Below are 9,438 nucleotides of genomic sequence, written 5' to 3'. Positions count from 1 at the left end.
GAAGTTTGCCCCAATAGCCAGACCAGATGCCCCCTTTACACTTGCACTCTGTCCTCATTGCTTCTCTCTCTCCCTTCCCCTCATCTCTGCTGCTCCCCCTCTGGGGGCTTTCTCAGCACCTGGCCCCACAGCACTTCCTGGGGGCCAGAGACTGCGCTTTCTGCATCTGCAGATGTGGCCTCTCTCCTGATTGCTAAGGAAAGGAACCATTCCAGGAAATGGCCACAGCTACTGGGAATCCTTGTGTGGCTGTGAACAGAATTTGGCTCCTGGCACACAAGGCAACTTAAAAGCTGAGCACCCAGACAGGGGCTTGAACCCTGGACCATCAGATTAAGAGCCTGATGCTCTACCAACTGAGCTACCTGGGCTTGTTGAAAAAAAAAACTTTACCGTTCACCACAAGAGTGAGCAGGCAGGCAAAAGCGAGGCAAAAAAAGTCCCAGGAACCCCTCCTCTTTTTCTGCACAGCCACTGCCTGTCAGCAGGATTCCTCCTCCTCCTCAGGGAGACTAAATCTAAGCACCTAGACAGCCGGTCCATCCACTGCACCTCAATCCCACATGCCTGAGCCTCCCTGCCAAAGCCCTGCACCTGGCCCCATAGAATTAAGTCGCACGTTTCGCTGGGAACTCGACTTCTTGTGTCCAGAGCATCTCGGCCCCCTCAGTAGATGACCTGAGAAACACAGTGTCCGGCTTTTCCAAAGAAGAGCTTAGATCCCCTCATCATGTGGCCTAAAGGATAAGGCATCTCCCTATGGATCGGATGATTCAGGATTTGAGTCCCCTCGTGGTTGTGCTCACTTTGTGCTGCAAGTCCTGCTCCCTTCAGGGCTGGAACCTCTTCTTGGCCGCTCAGGCCAATGCTCTGGCTTCAGCTAGAGCCCCGGGAAGGAGTTGGGGGTTGGGTGTCACAAAGGCTGGGGCATGAGCCCCAGGTGCTTCCAGTCTCGCCTTTGCCATTCCTGACTTGCCAAAGAAAATGGGCTGCTTCACTGCCAAAGTGAGCACCTGGAGTGGGAACCATAAGAGGCCCAGCCCTGCTTTCCTACCTTCTTCTGATGTTGGCCACAGAGCATCAGCAGCTGATCTTCAGTGGGGTTCAGCACAGCAGGGAGCAGGCTGGCCCTGTGTCTGTCTGCTGGCCACACATAGGCATGGTCCTCCCCTCCTCTTGCCCTGGCCTCTGTGGCTTTTAAGCCTTCCCTTGGAGCTCTCAGCACCAGCCGCCTCCACTCTAGGTGCCCAGAGGAGGAGAGGTGCTGGGCTTCCACCTGCCCAGCCCTGACTAGGAAGCCTGGCCCTGCTTCCTTCAAGCACCAGGTGGGCAAGAGGGAAAGCACAGGGGCAAGTGCCAGACTTGTGGGCACCAGGTGAAGCCATGAGAATCCCAACCCTCAGGTGTCAGTTCTAGAGCCCTGACCCACCACAGCCTGAGTTACCCGGCAGGAGGGGAAAGACTTGTTCGGCACAGCTGGAGACAGGGAAGTGGAGCTTTGTGAGCTCCAGGTCTTTACCACAAACCCACACAAGGTCCCACTGAGATTTGAACACAGATTGCAGGATTCAGAGTCCTGAGTGCAGCCCGTTACACCATGGGACCAGCTCATGCTGTCTTCTCTGCACATCGGTGACCCTCACGGGGCCGGCTCGAGTAAGGGACTGTTGGCCCCTTACTAAAACTTAGTGGGGTTTTTGGTTGGCTAGTTCCCAGTCCCAATAGAAGGAGGAAGGGAGCACCATGTGTGAGAATGAAAATCCTAAACCACTCTTTGAAATAACGAAAGCAGCAGAACGTGTTATTGTCCCTACCCCAGAGCAGACAGACCAGTGGAGAAATGCCATTGAGTCCAGGATTTACCATTTCTACTCGCTAAACTCCCTCCCACCCTTCTGGGCTCCTAGAGCAGGGGACTGAGCCTGAGCCGAGACACGGACACTGCAACTTTACTCCAGACCAAGCCGCATGACCCCAATTAATCCGACACGGGCCAGCCAAGAGTGTTTCATTGCACTGGAGATGTAGCCTAACGTTATGTCTACACTGTGATTAACTCACCCAGGGCACCTGTCGCAAAGCCCGGGTCAGCTGACTCAGGCTTATGGGGCTCGGGCTGCAAGACTATAAAATTACAGTGCAGACAAATGGGCTCGAGCCCAACCTCTGAGGCCACACGAGGGGTGAGGGTTTCTGAACCCAGGCTTCAGCGTGAACACAAATATCTTGCACCACAGATTTTAGCCCCTCAGCTTTAGCTCCATGAGCCCAAGTCAGATGACCCAGGCCAGCCCTGCTGCCATCTTAATCCCAGGAGAGATGGACTCTAAGGGTGTAGTAAGTGCAGGCCCTGATAAAGGCCCAATATGAGGCCTAAGGCCTGAACTAAAGTAATGGTCAAGACTTTGCTAACATAAAGCAAAGTTAAGCTGTGAGTCAGAGGTAGGCCCTGCTCACAGAAGCTGGCACGAAAAGGGCTGATGCTGCATAAACGTATATTCACCTAGCATAAACACAGCACTAGAACACACTGTACTGAAACATTCCATAGATAACAGGAGAACAGGCCGACCCATCCCAATGACAGAGGCAAAAGGGTAAAATGATGGATAGAGTTGTTTTGTTCGAACCAACATGTACAAGGTAGAAGGCGGTACCTTAATACGTAGAGGGGTTGTAACTTGCTACGTAGAGAGGTTGCACCTCAATACGTCAGGTGTGATGTGTAACTTGTTTGTATCTGTGTATAAGAATGCACTCCAGGGGCGGAACCTTTGTCCGGCCGTAGGGGGAGTGGAAAGTCCCGCCACTAAGCCGGGTCCTTGCCAAGAGGCACTTTCTCGTAGTATGCCCTGAGTTAGGCTAAGAAACCTACAGGGAACTGCAATTGTGTCCGAGATCGCAATAAACCTAGTCGACGTGACTTTGCACTTTACTGGACTCTGTGGTTATTGGGGGTTCTCGTCGGGTCTGCTGTGTCAGCTATCTGCAGAGCTGGGGCAGCACACAGAGGGAATTCACACACGCAGCCGAGTGATATCAACAAGGAGAAAGCAGAGCACCACACCGGTACCGCTCTGACAACACAGCACAGCACTCTGTCACTCACACACACACACACTGCTGCCTGCTTAGCTCTGTGTCAGGGGTGCTGGAACAGGGGGTTTAGAGGGCCATGGCCCCACCACTCTTTACTGGCTGTTAGGACAAATGATGGAGGGGGGGTGAAGGGTGCAGTCTTGGGGAAGAGGCGTTCTGTGGGTGTGGCCTCGGGGGGAGAGGTGGTGTGATTGGGGGTCCTTAGGGAAGGGGTGTCATGGGGGTGCCACAGTTCGGACAACAGTGCCCCCCCCACTGTAAGGAAGCTTCTGCCGCCCCTGCTCTGTGTTGGCAGAACGGGAGAGAGCAGCATCCACGGCAGTGATTTGCTCCCTGGGGCTCCGGCAGGGGGGCTCGGGAGGCGATTTAAAGGGCCCGGGGCTCTGGCCACTGCAGGGAGCCCTGGGCCCTTTAAATCACCAGCCTGGGGAAGCCGGGCCGGGCTGGCACAGCATAACGGCTCTTGCCGGTATCCCATACCAGAACATACCGGCTTACTTTCACCTCCGGAAGGTCCTCACGCAGATCAATAACTGGTTAAAAGACAGGAAACAAAGGGTAGGAATAAATGATCAGTTTTCAGGATGGAAACAGGTAACTAGTGGTGTCTGTACTGGGACCAGGACTAGTCAACATATTCATAAATGATCTGCTAAATAGTGAGCTGATAGAATTTGTAGATGATCCAAAACTACCGGCTTCCTTCCTAGAACGAACGCTCCTTGAGTGGGGTGACCACAGGGAGTAGCTCAAACCTCCAAAGTGCCGGGCCAGGGGCAGGACATTAGCACAGCAAGGGAGGGGTGCGGCAGTGACATCACAAAGGCCTTTTGCAGGACCTCAGACTATTGGTCAAAGGTGGTGGGGAGGTGGTGACCTCACAGAGAGATGCTGACATCAGCCAGGCAGGACAGGGGCGAGGGGCCAGGGAAACCTCAGAGACCCCTGTGGCTTTGCTTCAGCAAGTCTCCTTCTCCAGGTCTCTCTTTGAGGACTGAGAGAGTATTCGGGTTCACGGACGTGAGCGCCAGGAGGAACCTCTTTCGAGTTTTCTCCTTCCCTTTTCCTGATTTTACTAGAAAACAGCCGTCCCTGTTTAGAAGGTAAGAGCCTCCTCCAGGTTTGAAACCTGTTCAGTCTGATCCATCAGGTGACAGTTGAATTCTAGGCATGGAAAACACGAGCTTAAGGAGGCAGAATTTTATTCCACACCTGGGATTTTGTCCCTTAGAATCACTGGGGACATTAGGGTTTGTCCTTTTGGTTTCACCTTTTCCTCCATCCATCCCTCCCTCCTTTCTCTTTGTCTCTTGCTTCTTTTGTCCTTTCACCTGTTCCCCTCCCAACACCAGGAGCGGTGTGTGTGTGTGTGTTGCAGGGGAGTGCTCGGCAGCTCCCACTGTGGGAGGTCCACCCAAAAATGTGGGGCTGAAATAGTGCTTGGGCAGTGATCCCCACCGGTGACCTGGGCCATCCTTTGGGCTCTCTGGTGAGAACCCTCAGCCTCCCGTCCTCAGTCTCTACCCTGATTGGCTGAGCAGGGGGTTATTGACAGGGAGGAGACTCAGGTCCTTGTTGTTCTCTTTTAAGACCAAGGAAATAAGTCAGAACCAGTCATATGTTTGATGAATTTTGCTGCTTCTCTGCATTAATGGTCTCTGAACAGTTCATGATTCTCTCTAACATTGTAGTTCTCCTCAAATACTTGCTGAATAATTACTGTGCACTGTTGTTGGTCTGGAGCTCATCTGAGAGCACTTTATTCAGGTCATTCAGTGTATGAAATTCAAGATCTGATGGTTAGTTTGAAAATCAGGGCTCTTGGGTCCTATTCCCAACTCTGCCACTGGCTGGCTGTGTGACCTAAGACAAGTCAATTCTCCTTTCTCAGCCTTAGCTTCTCCCTCTTTCAAGTAGGGATAATAATGATCCACTCCTACCTACCTCAACACACTGTCTCTCCCCACACACACTCACTGTCTCCACACTGCAGTTGAACGGCAGCTGGCAATCTAGTAGGATGCCCATGGAACAATGGGAGAGAGAAACCTGCATCACTGAAAGTACAACCATGGAGACACCACACACCAGCCTTCCCTGCCTAGCAAGACTCAAACCTCCACAGAAAGACCCCTATGTTGTTATACCCCAGCTCCCTAAGGCCTCAGCCACAACCACTTAACACGGGGGCCTTTCTACACTCGGGTTCTGTTCTCACTGAAGGGTCATTTCCAGTGGTTTGCTCACACCACCTTCCCCAGCACACTCACTGCTGTGCAGCTCTGTACGTGTGGCCATGGCTGAGCAGCAAGAATTCCTGCCCGTTTCCCAACTGGCTGGAGCATGGTCAGAGTGTGTTTGTGGTTAATGACGTCGCTGTAGATTGTTCGTTTCCTGCCTTGGCAATTCAGACAGTCCCTTTTCCCAACATATCTCCAGCACATCCGAGCTCCCTGCATCCAGGTCACTTTCCTCAGCCGGGCTGCATCAGGGGAGGGCAGAGAGCAGCAGCTTCTGATGCTCCCCTCCCAGCACAGCCCAGGTTGGATGGGGACAGTTACCAGGACGGATGGGGCACTTCGTGTTGCTCCTCGCTCCCCCCAACCCTCTATGGGGCCACAGAGGGACGCTGGGGGTGGGTGAGCTGCATCTTTGTGTCAACACTTGCCCCTCCCCCCACAATGTTCCCCCACCGGGTCCAAGCAGGGCGAAATGTGGGAGTCCCCCAGGAAGCCGTGGCTGACACTACACTGGCAGTGTGCACCTTCGCACTGCCGCAGGGTGCCCCTTTGATCACCGAGTGCCCCGCAGATCTGGGGCCCCTGGAAAAGTCTCCCCCTGTCGTCCCAAGCGCTAGAGGAGCTCCCATCCCCCGCTCCGGCCCAGGGGCTGCAGCAGGGACACAGAGCTTCTCTGCTCTCAGGGCTGCAGTGGCTGGGGGGGAGGAGTAAATGAGTGAGCAGGGTGGGGCCAGTGGGGAAGGGGTGAAACAGAGGTGCCCAGTGACTGGGGCCGTGGGTGGCAGGCGTGGAAGGGATGAAAGAGGGCAGGGCTGCAGGCAGAAGTGTTTGGGGCCAAGGTTCTGGCGCCAGGGCTGCTGCCCTTGTTCTCCCTTTCCCTGGGCTTTGGCATCACTAGCCCCTGATGAGCCAGTAGGGTTCAGTGGTCCCCAAAATGTGGGGCATGACTCCTAGGGGGACACAGAGGAACATTCATGGGGGCACCTCAGGGCCTGAGCCAGCCCCCATGGAGGGAGCAGCACTCAGCCCCACTCTGTCCCAGCTCTTCCCCAACCCCACCCTCAGCCTGGGCCCCAGCCCCTGGCCCAGCCTCGACCCCCTTACCCCTGCCCGCACCCCTCTCCCCATCAAGCAACGGCCCCACTCCCAGCCCATGTTCTCAACTGCGGCTTCCGAGGGGCCACAGCCAGGGATAAGAGGGCACAGTGTGAAATGTTTGGGGACCACTGGTTTAGGGTGATGTTCTCAATCACTTCTACAAAGTCCAATAAAAGCTATTCCTCACCCACCCACCCCTCCATCAGGACTGACTAGGTCTGTTCTGCTGCCCTTCACTCATGCAGGAAGGATAATAACATTTCATTCCACTCAATCCTAAAGTGATTTGTAACCCACCACCAGCCAAAACTGGTCATTTTGGGAAAGTGTCCCCATCATGCTGCATACCTAGGCAGAGTAGGTGTGTCTGTGCAAACACAGTCTGTTGCTGAAGTCTTTCCCCCAGCTCCTCACTAGATGTGAGGGGGGAGCTCATTCAGCCCCTGCTTCCGCTTAGTATTTAAAAACTCCTTATTGTCCCTATCTCTGCTGGCCTTAACTTCCTCCTCCTGTCTTTTTCTTGACAGTTCTGATGAGGTGGCAGAGTGGTTAAGGTGGTGGACTGCTAATCAATTGTGCTCTGCACACATGGGTTTGAATCCCATTTTCATCCGATGCATTTAGTCTTCACCCCTCCTTTGTAGACAACCATCTCCCCCTTTGGTACAATGACAGATCAAACAATGTTGCTTCTTGCAAACAAAATCCTTCTCAGAAACTCAGATTCCCCCCTTGCTTTAAATAAAATGTCTAAATCCCAGATTTCTTAAAAAAAAAAAAAATTCTCTAGTCCCATATTTCTTAGTTTTTATCTCAAAAGGTAACATCCTCATCATCTCCCCCAAACACCCCGGGACCTCCCCCAAATAATTGAAATACTCCCATCCTGAGCAAGGCTACAACAGTGAACCACAGCTAGTGTCTAGGCCAAGCTGTTCTGAAGGAGGCAACTCCAACATTTTCTCCCTGCTTCCCTTGGCAAGGTGTGACTAAGAAAACAAAATTCCCCAAACTGAAAATTTTCTGCTGAGAAACCAATACTAGTCTGTTTGGGGACTTTGGTTTGAATGTATTAATATTATTCTCTTCTGATTTCTGATCAGTTCAGTCTTTGTCCTCCAGGTGTGTTTCCAGATGTTGAGTTGTGGGGGAGAGAGGCCAAGTCATGATGTCTCTATCCTTCTTTCATAGTTTCTTCCAACTTGCTAGGAAGCTCCTTAGCTACGACATGAGTCAAGCAGTGTCCTTTGTCGCTGTGCTATCTCGGAGAAGCCTGCATTGTACACGGTTCCTGGGCTAGTCCTTGGCAGAGTGGATCCCTTTAATGGGCCAGCAGCGAGTCTGGCTCCTCCATTGTCACACCAGAAAGGCTGGCGATGGGCATTTCCCAACCCATATCTCAGTAACACACACAGGCCTTGGCTACACTTGCAAATTTGCAGCGCTGCAGCAGGGTGTGAAAACACCCTCTCCAGCGCTGCAAATTGCGGCGCTGCAAAGCGCCAGTGTGGTCAAAGCCCCAGCGCTGGGAGCGCGGCTCCCAGCTCTGTCCGTTATTCCCCACAGGGAGGTGGAGTACGGACAGCGCTGGGAGAGCTCTCTCCCAGTGCTGGCGCTTTGACTACACTTAGCGCTTTGAAGTGCAAGTGTAGCCAAGCCCACAGAGCAAAACTTCATAACTTCCCAACCAATGCGAGCACACACAATCCAACACGATATTAATGTTCAACAGATCGAGACTTTTGAAATGATACCTCACCAGGCAGACTTTGTACAAACCATGTCATCATTATATGAGAGTGGTGAATATGGGGCTTGCAAGGTGCTGCTTTGAGCACAGAGTGCCACACCTGGGCTTACATTGCAATGGAGACGTACCCTTAGAGTCCATCTCTCCTGGGATAAAGATGGCAGCAGGGCTGGCCTGGGTCATCTGACTTGGGCTCCTGGAGCTAAAGCTGAGGGGCTAAAAACTGTGGTGCAGATATTTGTGTTCATGCTGAAGCCTGGGTTCAGAAACCCTCCCCTCGCATGGGGCCTCAGAGGTTGGGCTCAAGCCCATATGTCTGCATTGTAATTTTATAGTCTTGCAGCCCAAGCCCCATTACCCTGCGTCAGCTGACCTGGGCTTTGAGACAGGTGCCCTGGGTGTGTTAATCACAGTGTAGACATAACATTAGGCTACGTCTCCAGTGCAATGAAACACCCTCGGCTGGCCTGTGTCACATTAATCAGGGTCATGTGGCTTGGCCTGGAGTAAAGTTGCAGTGTCCGTGTCTGGGCTCAGGCTCAGTCCCCTGGTCTAGGAGCCCAGAAGGGTGGGAGGGACTTTAGCGAGTGGAAATGGTAAAACCGCAGGGAAGTATTACCCTGGACTCATGGCATTTTTCCATTGGTCTGTCTGCTCTGGGGCAGGGACAATAACACGTCCTGCTGCATTCGTTATTTCAAAGGGTGGTTTAGGATTTTCATTCTCAGACACTGGGCACAAAGCAGGACTCAACCCTCGGCATAAACTAAATGAGCTGCCCACAGATTCTGGCAACTGCAATGAGCCATTTGGTGTGAGAGCTCAGACCTGCCCCTATCCCAGTTTTGGTGTCCTCATTAGAAAAACATGTTGTGAAATTGGAGCTGGGGCAGCAAAGAGCCATCAAATGTTCTGAGGGCTGGAGAAAAATGCCTTCTAGTGAGCTACTGAATGAGCTCAACCTGTTTAGCTGATCAAAAGATTGAAAGGTGACGTCATTGAAGTGTTGAAGGACCTTAATCGAGAGAAAAGATTGGGTATTAAAGCAGAGAAAGGCATAACAAGCCCCAATGGCTGGACGGTGAAAAGAGACAAATTCATATTACAACTAAGGCACAAATATTCAACAGCGAAGATGATTCACCACAGGAACAAGCTATCAGGGAAAGCGGTGGATTCTCCATCTCCTGATGTCATTTAATGAAGACTAGATGCCTTTCTGGAATGTGTTTGCCCGAAAAGTAGCTATTG

General features: G+C 52.5%; 1 non-coding gene across 1 annotated transcript; it reads right to left on the bottom strand.

Moving 5' to 3' along the window:
• Window positions 1–298: 298 nt before the first annotated feature.
• Window positions 299–371, bottom strand: TRNAK-CUU. Its single transcript has one exon. It is a non-coding gene; the product is annotated as a tRNA-Lys (tRNA).
• Between the last annotated feature and the right edge of the window lie 9,067 nt (window positions 372–9,438).

The sequence above is a fragment of the Mauremys mutica genome, unplaced genomic scaffold (genome assembly GCF_020497125.1).
Source record: "Mauremys mutica isolate MM-2020 ecotype Southern unplaced genomic scaffold, ASM2049712v1 Super-Scaffold_100199, whole genome shotgun sequence".
Taxonomy (NCBI): Eukaryota; Metazoa; Chordata; order Testudines; family Geoemydidae; genus Mauremys; species Mauremys mutica.
This window is presented reverse-complemented; position numbering and strand designations above follow the sequence as displayed.